The sequence below is a fragment of the Synchiropus splendidus genome, chromosome 5 (assembly GCF_027744825.2).
Source record: "Synchiropus splendidus isolate RoL2022-P1 chromosome 5, RoL_Sspl_1.0, whole genome shotgun sequence".
NCBI lineage: Eukaryota > Metazoa > Chordata > Actinopteri > Syngnathiformes > Callionymidae > Synchiropus > Synchiropus splendidus.
Window position 1 is genome coordinate 11,654,446 of NC_071338.1, and position 13,690 is coordinate 11,668,135.

At 43.3% G+C, this 13,690-nt stretch overlaps 1 protein-coding gene across 5 annotated transcripts in view; it reads left to right on the top strand.

Annotated features, from left to right (window-relative positions):
• The window catches only part of LOC128758571 (ankyrin repeat and fibronectin type-III domain-containing protein 1), a 141,792-nt gene that overhangs the window by 57,079 nt on the left and 71,023 nt on the right, over positions 1-13,690 (top strand). The window lies entirely within an intron of this gene.

Consider the following 13,690-nt stretch of genomic DNA (forward strand, 5'->3'; position numbering starts at 1 on the left):
GGAAAGTGACCCATGGAAGCAGCATTCATTCGGTACGTAGTGACATCGAGTTGCTCCAGTCAACAAGTAGCACATGCTGATGCATCACTGTGTCCGGAATGGGGTGATGGTACGGTCGAAATGGTGACAGAGGCGGGAATGTTCAAAAAAGAGGGTTGAAGTAGTGGAAGATAATGGACTTTCTATAGCAGCAGAGGTGATGCACTACAGTGATGACGCCCAACCATCATCATCATCATCATCATCATCATCATTGCTGTTTGAGAGATGAGGAAGAGTATTTCCAGTGGATTAGATTAATAGCTGTAAAAGTATGTTATGCACTATTGCCACTGTTTGGAACAGTTTTCAAGGAACTACCTTTTTAAATACTGACATCAAAGTTGAATATTTCATTGAAGAAACACTGACAGACAAAGGGTTAATAGCAGATTTCACTTGCTGCTAACCCGAATTTGTAATTTGACATTTCATGGTGAGACCATAATAATCATTGATAATGCCATTAACAAAATATCTATCATATGAGCATCAGTTTTCTTCATGCTAAACATCCAGAGAGCAGAATAACACTCCCAGAAAGTCTGTTTCCGCATGTCTACACAGATGTTGGGTTTTTATTTAGCCCATGGAGGAGAACTGTTAAAACTTAGCGGGACTGGACAAACGCACTGATCCAAGTTGTCACTGGACAATCTGTCCTGCCACAGGTGCGATAGCCAGGCAATGACCTCATCACACGCCTTGTTGGTGATGACAGTGACGGACATTGATGTATCGACAGACAGGTGGCTGAAGGAGAAAGGGGCTGCAACACCAATGGTAGTGAGATGTCGCTTCTTTACTTGAGTTGTGTGTTCAAATCCATCACTCTGTTGCTTCCTAAATTTCAGATGAATTGATTGTGAAATGGTGGTGTTTTTCTATCCTACTTTTATTCAGTAATCTCTTCCAGTAAACCTCTGCTGTCATGGCAGCGACAGATTATTTGAACCTCACAAGGTCATAGGGGACTTGAAGTAATCAGGAGAAAGTTGCTGTAGGCTTGCTGTGGCCTTTAACGTCGCACACATTAAGAGGGGAGATTTCCCGACAGATTGTGCTAGATCCGCATTTGTCTGGTTCTGCGCTTCAGTTTGATCCTGTGAAATTAGCCTGAAAGAATAGGCCAAGGTCTACAGCAAGAGCCCTCCATGCTGTTTGTATCTACAATGCTTGATCTGCTGTGTTCCTTTAATGTTCCTTTCATTCTCGAATTGCTCTCCTTATCTCAGCCCTGCCCTCAGGCCCTGGCCTATCTTGGGTACCTTCATCTTTCCTGGGATTCCACTTTTGCTGGCGCTACTAATCCTCTTATGACAGTCTGAATTTGTCCACATATTTCTTGCTTTTTAACAAGAATTAGTTGGATTCACCTGTGTGGCATTCAAGATACATGGTCAAAAACCCAGCCACAACTTAGAAAACTGTGAAGGTGGAGGTGAGCAATGGGCAGGCATGGCAGTTAACCCATGTCAGAGGTGTCCAAACCGCTGCTCAAGAACTGAAATGGAGGCAGGTTTGTGTTCCAACCCAACAAGCACACACCGCTTCACCAATCATATTTCTGAAGACACTTAATGAATTTAGATGAAACGTATATCGAATGGAAATGTTTAGGGCTGTGGCCAACCGTTGGCCGTTAGGCTGCACTCGTATCGGTTAAACAATAATCATCACCCAGTGTGTTATTACAGTTATGTGAAACACGATGTGTTTTTACTGGATCGCGTGCACCAAGTGCTGGAAACACCCCTGAAGATGATGGATTAGCTGGTAAAGCCTGATGACTTTGTAAGTCGTGGAATTCCTTGACTTTATTGCAGATTTAAGTGGCGATTCAGAGCTTTTAAAGTGCACTAATGGCCAAACGTACACATACTTTAATGTCCCCTGGACACTTTCTTCACATCACATCAGTTCTCTACACACCTGCATTTACTTAAACATGTTTTGGTTTTTTTTTTGGAAATTTTCCTTTCCACTGGAGACAGCGCTTCCCATGGTCTCATTATAATTCTTCTTTCAGCCACTGTAAGCGTTGTCAGAGAGGCGCCGACACGCACACACACAAGCTGCTTTCTTTCGCTCCTATTTCGCTTTTTTCTTTTGTTGTGTGCTCTGACTGAAGATCAGAAAACGCGGCATACCTGCATCCATTAGGGCTTTCCAATCACTCAACAGCCGTATTTTGATACAGGAGAGCAGGCAGAAGGACATGCTTGTCGCTCACCGGCAGCCTCAGGGTGCGATGCTTCCACCAAGGCAGATATCTCTTCCCCAATGTTCCATGAGGCCTGCTCTTCTGCCTCAAGCACAGAGGGGTGTGGCAGTGTCAGGAGAACCAGAAAAATGCATACTAGGGCTGTCTCAATACTGATACCAGCCTCGGTATTCACACTGATACTGGCCTATTCTACTCACTCCTACTCACGCCACACTTGTCCTTTCTCAAATGACAATATACTCCCTGATGCGCACCGTGGTGGCGGACCTCCTCTCAGCTTCAGATCGGCGACGGTTGGACTTTTTATGCACTGACGATCGTTTAGACACGAAATCAACCCGTGAAAAGTGACGTGAATCGAACATTATTCACATTTTACTGTAAAACAGATCCGATCAATGCGTCTGCCCTGATGAGATTACAGAAGCGCCATTGTGGATCAGCTCCAGCGCTACTGTGGAAAAAAAGACTGCGATACTGGAGGATTTTTTTTACCCCGATATCGCATTTTTAAACATGTTTAATTCAAGAAAATGCTCAATAATGAGTTGCTGTTATTGTTACTGAGACTGAATTTATCTGATGATCTGCGCTACTGCGAATTCTTTCCATTATGATGCTTCAAGTGTCGTGTGTGGTCCTGGAACGTCACCACAAATGAGTGAACATTGTATGCGTAAAGTGCATGCAGTACAAGGAGCATATATTTTATGTTCACGTCACCATATGCATTGATAACCCATGCTTAACTTGAAATGTTCAACATGAAATCTGTGGCATTATGTGACTGTCTGTTTGCCTCTCTTTCCTTTCCTTTCCTTTCCTTTCCTTTCCTTTCCTTTCCTTTCCTTTCCTTTCCTTTCCTTTCTCTGTATGTCTATCAGTACTGTCAATACATTTAATGTTTCGTGTCAATTAATCACACTGAAGCTGAGTTAACATGAGATTATGGCAAATCAATTCATCATTTTGCATCTGCTATAAATGTCACTTCATCAACAGAAGAGTGGCCAATAATGTTTACAGTGAACCTATTCAGTGCCTCAGAATTTGTTCTAAAGAATGTTCTCGAGAGTATCTTTATGTTGGTTATTGTAGTAAACAATTATTATCATTTTCTCCAATATGTACACCAGTATTTTTTTAGTGGATTCACTGATCAGGCCTGACTTTGAAGAAGGCTGGATGCAGCTAATGTAGGAATGTTAAGGCAGGAATCTGAAGCACGCCATATGTCATCGGTCCAGTCGCTTTCTTGTTGAAATGTGTAATAACAATGCAATGGGACGCTATACCATTCTGAGCAAACATAATAGAAGAAGATTCTTTTGCGCTGCTTTCTAATTGGCTGGCTGGTTGCAGAAAGACAACACTGTCTCTCTTTAATGTGGAAGAGGTCAAAGATCACTGTATTGCATTTGTAAGGTTGGCAGTTGAGGTCACGCTGAGCTCTGGGCCTTCCTGCTGCAGACAGCTGGGTCATGCCACCTACATAGATTCCAATTATCCCTACCAACTAATAACTGCTCAGCTCGTTCCACTACACAGCACATACACAGAGACACACTCACACACTTGTACCATGAAATTTCTTTTCCAGTCCTGCATGCTCTTGTTGCTACAGCCTTCTGTTTGGTAACCTGCGCTGACAGTTATACAATCTGACGTGAAGTGTTTTATTTATCGCTGCACTAAACTTAACATCCATACTGATGGTATCCCCCAGAAAGTACAACCAAATCCTCTCTTTCACGACCTCTCACTGCTCTGAAGTTGGACTAAAGACAACTGAGACGTATTTCCTTGAGAACTTGCAAGTTTCCGCTGAGTTTTTACGTTTTATAATTCCTTTCCGTGGTAAATCTTTTACTTATTGTCCCCTCTTGCCATGAAGGGTTGGGGCAGGACAGGTTCCTTGTAATTTTTGTGGGACAGATTGTCATAATTAGTAATCATAAAACAAATAATGCTATTAGAACGGGTACAACATTAACGTCTGTGAAGCTGGCATAAGGCCTATTTGGTGATCAGGGAGAAAACACTAAAAGGCAAAGGCTTAATGAGAAAATGCCAGCAGGTTTTCAGGCTCTGGTCTTCTCTGGATCAATTTCAGTCGGGTCCCTTCACGATGAGGCGTACTCAGTGCTTCCACAGAAAAAAATATGTTGGATTCTGAATTTTAAATGGCACGCTGTACTGTGGCGGCCATTCCATCAAAACGCTTTCTGGAAAAAAAAAAACAAAATACAAGTGAGTTGGAGCAAAGAAAGTAGATATATTGGGGTGCATCCTGGCCTCTTGCTCTGGCTAATGCTCTCTTCATTGAGGTGGAATGGCACATAAGCTCCTATTAATACAGGAATGAGTTGAATTTAGCTCTGTCTGCCTGCACGGCTGGTCTGGCCAACCCCCCGGGCTTTCCATGAAGTGTGGGGGGCAACACTTACTGAAAAGTTGTGCCCCAGCGCGGCACACCCTCTTGACACCCCCTGCACTCGTCTTTGTTCTCTAACTATAGCCACAGCCGAGCCGAGGCTCCAGGACTTATATATTCCACTATAAAACAAGTGATAATGAACATGAAAAGCACCCATTGTTGGTAGTTGACTGAGAAGCCAAGCGCTTACGTGCACACGGTCTAATCAGTACGACATGCATGTTCATATGAAAGGGTTTCTACCGGACTGGTGCGCCACAGGTGCAGCTATGCACGTTTCCAATAATGCACTAAGACTGTAGATTTAAAAAGGAAAGTGCGGAGAGAGGGGATGAGAGGCATTGACGCTTGTGAGTGGAAAATGATTGATCCGTTTTAAGGGTCTTATAAATCCACCAGCTGATGCGAGTATAAATGGGTGCACGAATGTGTTTCCTACCTGGCAACCCAGCTGACCAACACAACCAGGATATTTATATTGTCTGGTCTGCCGCAAGTCCTTGACAAACCGTTTACAAGTCAAGGACTGGAAACGATGTTTGTTATCCTGCTTGGAATATTTGTGAGGTTCACGGGCCTGTGCTGCATTAATATGCGAGTTGGCTCGTCACTTCTATGTCGGGATTCATGAATGTTGCCTTTATTGTCTACTTGGGTCTACAGTGTGACTACATGTATGGAGGAGTTGAGTGCAGCTATTGATGAGGACTGAAGGCTGTTACTGTAAACTGTAGGTGATTGAGCGACGAGCGTCTGAACCATGGAGGCTTCATCTAAAGGTTGTCTGTCTCTGGAGCTCCCTGGAGTGCCGAGGCAGTAAGCACCTTTAACCAGGACTAGGCCCCCTCAGGCCTAGACGTTTGCACCCACACAAACATACAGTCTCATGCACGCACACCTACACGCACACCCCTACACACACACACACAGATACCTCTCTGTGGGCCTGGCACTCTCCCTGGGGTGAGATGAGCCCACCAAAGCCCCTCCTGGAGCAGTTCCCTCAGCAGTCCAAGATCTCCACTTCTCTTACAGAGCTCTCCTCACAGATGTGGATGGAAGCCAACAGATGCCCCTACTGAAATCAGTGGATGGTAGAAGATATGCAATGTGTGTGTAAAACTGCATATGTTTGTGAGCATATATATATATATATATATATATATATATGCACGCAAGATGGAGGGGGGGTCTATTCTAAGACACAAGTTGCTCAGTTTTTTGGAAAATCTCTGGCCCACCCAAGAGGAAAAAGAAGGAGGTGGCGGTTGTGGAGGAATTGAGGCCTTGGCAGAACAAAGCCTTATTTCAAACTCACCGAAAACAGGGGTCTTTATGCTGTGATGCTGGGGCCCCCTCCTATGTAGCGAGATGTTATCGCAAAGATGCAATATCCACCTCGGCAATGGGTTGGGAGGGGGGGTGTCATAGGCCTCCAGTGTTACACTAAGTACCCCAGGGCGCTGACCTCTCTTATGAAGTCTCCCCTGGCTGCTGCTACCCACTACTGTACCCTCCTTTGTCTTTCGCACGGGGATCTCTCACCCGATTTGTCTGTCTACTTCTCGGTCAGCCCTACTGGCTGGCAGTGAAGAACAGCTGAGTGTGTGTGAGGCCATATAGGGCTCATTGTAACTGGCTTTTGTCCTTGCATGGGTATGTTTGTTTGTTTTGTCTGCAGTGTCGAATTGCTCGATGATCCTTTTTGTTGAGTTTGAATGTCTGTCATTTTTGATGCCATTTGTCCATCTGCGCGGCTGTCTCCACGGCTTGCTTTGAAGTGTCTCTCTGATTTACCGTCCGGCTGTCTCTCGCACTCACTCCACTTTGAAGCTTTGAGTTGTCCAAGTCTTTGAGCCTGCTCTCTTAAATTTGCAGTGACTTTTATACGTGGAACCCGGTTGAATTTAAACCTCTTCAGGGATTTCACCAGTCAGTAAAGGGAAATTTCGTTTTGCAATACAGAGATGGAGAGTGAAGCCCTATTACAGAGGACACTTGCATTCCTGTGCAGAGCCAGCCGCCTGGCATAGGATTTGGCTGGTTTTCCTGCAGCCTCAAAATATCAGTGCTTCTCACCGTCACCCCCACCTCTTTGTGCATCTGTTAACCTAAACTGAGGAAACATACATCGGTTGATTAGTTAAACAATTGCAAGAAAGTTGCTGGCCACAGTTCATTTACTCAAAAAGACTCGAAACGGACGCTAGCCAATTTTTACCCATCCACACATAAGGCAATATGCTGTACAAATCAGGACACGATAGGAAGTTACCAATATACTGGGTTTTGGACAGGTTGAGCTTTTTTGCAAACATCTGATGTCACATTTAAAGGGAGGGAAACGTATATTCCCAAGCATTTTTGCATCAAATCCCGCAAAATCCTGCCCCAAAAATCCCTTTACGTGTGGTGTTATAAATCAAGAAAAAAGGGTTTTAAGTTATCAGACGTTGCATTATGTGGTAGAATTTACTATGTTTACGGTTGGGTTTTTGGTAATGGATGCGATTAAACTAGGATTGATTTTTGCTTTATTGCTAACACTGTTTGATTGTTTTCGTTTGGAACCATAGCTGGTCAGTATTTCCTGATGCTGTCATTTCTTGTCTTGGTTCCAACCTGGGAGAACTGGCAGCGTATTTTTTCAAAAAAAAAATGTGTTTGTTTTGTGCTTGTTGTGTTAAAGTTCTGCAGGTGGTTATTGCCGTCAGTGAAGGATGTTCAAAAGCCCTAACTTCTCAAAATGTGTGTATGCAAAGTTTACTATGACACCATCTTGAATTAGCAGGGCCTTTGATCCTGCAGAGCTTTATACAGTCATCATGTAGGCTGGATCCCCCAGCCTCCTGTTGATGCCGCTAAGCTGTCACTGGTCTCTTAACCCACCCATCAGTGAAGAGGTGTGGCACCCATTCTTTGAGGCACTGAGCTAAAGGAGGACTCTGCAATTTCACCATGTCCAGCCCCCAGAGAGCCAAAGTGGAAAGTTTGCTTTAGCACCCACTGGGTTAGAAGATGAAAGGTCTTTTGGATGACATGGGTCCATGGGGTGGAATAGGGGGGCTACAGGACGTCGAAGGGTTGGGGTTGAGGGTGGGCTTATATCTTTTTATCCCGTCTGGCGTGCTGTGGCTGGGCTTGACCCACATCAGCTGTCCACTTTTCTCCAGCTGCCAGTCCAAAGCTGGCTTGTCTGCTGATGGATTACCTGGACGAATGAGTGTACCCCTTCATCTCGCTTTGCTTTAAATGCAAAGCTCAACCTACTCCGCATAAAAGCCCTCACCTGAGTGTCCTGGGGTGCTGTTATAAAAAGATGAATGGCTCTGAGGCTTCGTCAGGGTGGGGCTGGACTAGAACTTTGCCAGGGGTCTGAGGTGGGCCGCTGTAGTGGTGTTTATGGGGGCTTGCCAGGATTAGCTGGCGGCTGGCGGTTATTGATTCAATTTGAGATGCTTTTTTATCTGCAAGCCTCCTAAGACCAGTGCACATGCTAGGTTCCTCCAATGGGCCTCGGCCCCTGCTGCTTATAAAAGGAAAATTCCTTTGGTGGCGGAGGAGATGCCCTGGATGCCTGCATCGCAGCACAGGAGGCATCTGTCATGTGTGTGTTCTGTGTCGTCGGCACTGGGATCAGTGGCGCTCGGCATGTTGGCTGTAGGTTTGAGCCCGTGCTGAGAGCTAGAATAGAGAATGAGCCGACGTGTTTTTGGTATGCACCCATAATTTGCTCTGCTGGTGGTATACATATTATTAAGTGGGCTTCACAACCTTTTTTTCCCCTCTTAGTATGTCATTTGGTATGTTTTTTTTTACAAAATGTGGAAGCAGTCATTGATAAATTTAATGTGAAAAACCTTATTCAATCGTGTCATTATTTCAAGTGTTTGTGGAGTGATTACGAGAGGGTTTTTTCATGCAAAAGGTGTGAATGAAAATGAATAGAAAATAGTTTCCGTCATCCGTAATTCCATCATTTACTCAAAAGAAAACATCTGCTCATAAATACCAAACACTTGCGGAGATGTTATCTCTGGTCTTGTAAATGAATATGAGGAACAATAGAGAATAGGATAATGGCTTTCCCTTTTGAGATGACATTTTTAAAGAAGGAAATGTCTGAAACAAATGAACACAACTGGTTCCCAAACTTCTCATTTTGCCTGAAATGATCACTTCAGACCTCCAGTTGAGGCATGAACTCAGCAGAACTCAACTCTCAATATACATTTTTTATGGCTGTCACCACTCATCCTGCAAGGTCCAAATTACAAAAGTTCCAGCTCTTTAAACATTACTGTGCTTCTCTACAGCTACCTGATCTGTATTTTTTGTTCTGGAGCTGGATCCAGTCGCTCCGAACAACACTATTACTAACCCAATGTATCAAAAACAACGTTTTAGGAAAGAAGTTAGCACCCTCCAGTCTCAGATATGGCTTTGTCTTCCTTCAGATATCAATTTTCATGTACTCATAGAGTATCTTTGGATCAAAATAAAAGGTTTGTAATGCAGTCCAAAGTTATAAATAAGTAAAAGTTCACTGCTCGACACAAATTGAAAGGTCGACAAGGACAACAAAAGTGCGTGATGCTCTGTGCATGTGACTCTGTCACTCTGTTCCTGTTTGACTGATCGAATGTATCACCTCCCCAAGCCTTCAAAGTAGCTTAAACAAAGTTAAAATAAACTAATCTGATAGTGATGTCTTCACAGTAAGAGATTACTGCTGCATTTTAAGACTTAACCCTTTGAGTGCCAAAGTCACAAAATTGTGATATGCAGTGTCGCAGCATTTATATAAACCAAGCTGCAAATGTGGTGCGGAATGGAGGTACTACTTCACACAAACTGATGGCAGACACCTGCATCTACACTCTGAGCAGTGTTTGTGGGCATGCTTCTATTGTGTTTTCTAGTACGTACAATATGAAAACTGCATAACAGTCCAGGATGATGAAGTAGGCACTAAAGCAAGAGAACAAATTAGACTGACTCAGATTGAAGAGGAATATCAATCCTTGATGTATGACACAGACTGACGCTACTTGACAGCGCATCTGCTCGCATAAGTCCACTGGAAAAAACAAAACTCCAGCAGATGCAGGAGAAGGTGCGGTACAAAATACACTGCGCATGGTAGCAAAGACACTACGGTCCATGTTCACAGCCTGGCCATGATGAAGAATGTCTCCATTCAAAATGGCTACTGCCAGGTGACATCGTAATATACACATTAGATGAATTAATTTACTTCCATCCCAAACTTTGGGTCACGCTGAAGATTCCTCTCTTTTACAATATGCCTTTATCTTTAGCCATTTCAAGCTGTAGCCTTTTGAAATACTGATGTCAAAGTTCAGGTTTCATTGAAAAACTCTAGCGCCCAAAGAGTTATATAGTTATATAGAAATAAAATTAATGGTTTCATTCATCTAAAAGGTATTTATTGGTTTTGGTACGTAGAGGGAGACTCCTACTGCTGCCGCTGCCATCCTGAAGAACAAACCCCACTGAGCTCTGGTAGCGGTGTCTTTTGGAAAGGCATGGTCCCTCTCCCTCACTGCCAAACACACACTTATTCAAGACAGGATTCAGGTAGCCACAGTTAGAAGTTGAAGTCTGTAGGCGCTGTCACTGAAGCAGTGCGGTGTGTCATCCAGCCCACAATCCTTGGCAAGTTACATGAATTAATGACATAATGAGATCTTTTGGCAACAGGAATCTGCGGAATGTCGCGTTTTGTGTGGTGTATTTCAGGGTGACATTTCATCTCCATAACACTGTAAATCATTCACACTATGGAAAAGCTTTAGGAGTTTTATTAGCTGCCCTGTAATGACGCCTATTACCAGAAAGCTGGTAGTATATCACATGTTCATTAGGAGCCTGACACAAGCTGATAGACGATGAAAGAGTGATTCAGTCGTATTTTAACAGCCCTCCCTCATTTGTGAGTTTATTCTGAGCACGTCATTGGTCGGCTGCCTTTGTGTCTGTGCTGCTCAGTATCATGCGCAGACAGATGGAAGAGCCAGCACCTCAAATAGAGAGGGATTGAGGGAAAACCCATAGCACCATCCCACTTTTGATGTCCCCTCCCCGGGGCCCCATACTCTCTGTCATCCTGCTGGACGGTGGTAACAGGCGAAGCCTTGAGACACCAGCCCACAGGGGACAGTCGCAGAAATCTGAAACAGAAGGAAGAATAATGCGCAACATTTTGATGAATTGAGCTTGATTCATGAGTCTGTGTGAAAAGTCTCACCTTTTCATCCTGTGTAGTACACGACTCGGATTTCATGTACTGCAGCTCTTTATTCTTGCATTTTGGATGATCTAACAAGACCAACAAAAAGGCCGTTTCAGTTTCATGGTCATCAGTCATTCTGTCTGTGAATTTACATTGGTCAAATCGACACGGAGGAGTTCTCACCGCACCAGGACTTCAGCGGCATGGACACATGATCACTAGCTTTATTGAGGGGAAAAAATGTAACGTTAATAATATCTAACCCAGTTTCGTTGAAACAGCTCGTGTATCTGTTTAAAATAAAACAGTTGTTGTCTATTACACTTTGTTCCAAGGGTGACCACTAGAGGCTGACAAACTGCTGTGGACAGCTCAAAGACATCAGGGACCATTCTCCCCATGAAAGACAGAGATAAGTTAGTTTAGTGGAACCTTTAACAGTCTAACAGTATTTGTCTTACTAGGCAGACTGGTATGAGGGACTATATTTCCTTATGCAATAAGGAAAATATCAAAATCAAAAATGTAAACAATGTGACTCAACATTTCTGGAACCATGAATGACCTGCTTCATGCTTGTCTGACTTTATTTCACATCACACTGATTGTTTTCAACACAATGGTTCAAAAACAACACATTCTTTGGTAGTGCTGGTTTGGTATCTCGGACCCGTGTCCGTGGGATTGCTACTAGTTGTATGACTTTAACTTTTGACGGCGATAACTAAGTGCTTGGTTGACATCAGTCAACCTGCTGTCATGTTAAACCAACACAATAGTTCAACATCGCTGTTGACAGCATCTGCTGTCTGTCCCTGAACTTCATGGCTCATTACCGCACAGTGATGGATGCTTTTTAAAATGTCTTTGCATGTAACCAAAGAGGATTTATTCGACTTGTTTGATGAGGTTGTTTCAATCTATTCTCCTCTGGTACATCAGCTTGTGCTGACAAGAAGACCTTCCCTCAGTGTCAGAAATAGGTCCATCTCCAAATGACATCATGAGTTGAACAGAACAGCATAACTGAAGCATTTTTCTGACGCGTTTGTGTTTACTTTACAATGGTCTTTACACATTGTTGACATCTGATGGAATCTTCCTTTCAATGCTTTTTATGCCTGGGCAGAATCGCAGGGTTAATCTGCTTGGGCTTAATTTGACATCCCGCATTCGCTGTTTGACTGGTACCACAGCTGTAAATGTATTTAAATATTGGCTCACCCAGTGTGTGTCCTTGTGATGCCTGGACTGTGTGATCGATGGACCTTTTAAGCCACACCAGAGAGGTTAATTACTGACCTTTCATAGGCCTCTCTGGCATATTTTACCCCTTTATATTTCTAACTCCCTGTAGTGTCTCAGCAGATTTTCTTGACTTTGCATGTCTCCCCGGCTTTTCTATTTCTATCCCTAATTTCCCTGTGATGTTTGAGCCTTCTTTCCATACTCACCCAGACTCTTGTCTAGACCATAAACATTTCTTTTTTTGGAAGTCTATCACCCGGCAGGAATAATTTGTTATGACTTGTTTGCATCTTATGTCATGGAAAAGTAACTGCATTTCTAAATGTCTTGTCTCAGCATGACAGCTTTGATATGCTTTAAAATGTTGGAACTGTGGAATAGATAAGCATGTAGCTTTCCACCAGGGTGAAACATATAGATACCTTGATATGCAAAATTGAACGTCGCTAGCATATGTGGTTTGCATATTTCATGCACAGCATCTATGAGGTACCTTCAGCTTGTATAATTGAAAACTGAAAAACGATTATAACAAGACTAGGAGAGCACCCAGCTGTTGGGGGTGAAACCGTAAGGACGGCCAGTAACTTTAGCTTGGCAGTATTTTGGCATTGGTAAAACACTTAACCCTAGAAACTTAGAGACCTCGAGAAAAGATCAATCAAAAGGTCCCATCATGCACTTATCAAGTGGTCCTCAAATTTTCATTAAAACCTTTTTTTTGTTGTTGTTTGGTGTACAGACAGCCAACTGTCAAAATCCCAAATTCTTGGCTCACTTAAATCATATTCTACAGTGTTTAGCTGGACTAGTTACTAGTACAGTTCCATTATAGAACAGGGACCAGCAGTAGAGCATGGTCCAGGGTAACTTTCTGTAACAGGTGTAGGATAAGTCTTAGCACATGTACACTTGGAAAGGAAGACACAACTAACATATTTGTAGCTCTTACTAACTGTGGTTTTTATACATCCAATTCCACGGTTACTACCCCAAGTGATAAGTAGTTGCACTGCAATGATGAAGCCAGGATACAGCCTCCCTTCTCATGTATCCCCATCCTCCGTCATCTCTCCTTACCTCACTCTTTCCTTTCTCAACCACCCTCCCCCTCCAGTCTTAAAGTCTTCCCTCTGAACTGACATGGCACACGTCGGGACGGGGACCAGGCTGGGGGAGTCTGAGGTGGCGCCCAGACTGGGATTATTTACAGGATCTGTAGCACACCATAGACTGTGGTATTTTATTTTTCTAATTCACATGGATGATAATGTGAAATACAGAGAACCGACCATGCTCCAGATCAGACATATTCCTGATGGAATCTTTTGAATGAAATTAAGTTTGGTTAACTGCTAATTTGTTTATTTAACTTTTACAGTGGTATGTAATATAATATAATTAGTATTATTTCCAATAATTCACGACCAAAACCGAAAGGGAAGCCCTTTGATTGTAACTGAGACATTATTCTCGCAGTTAT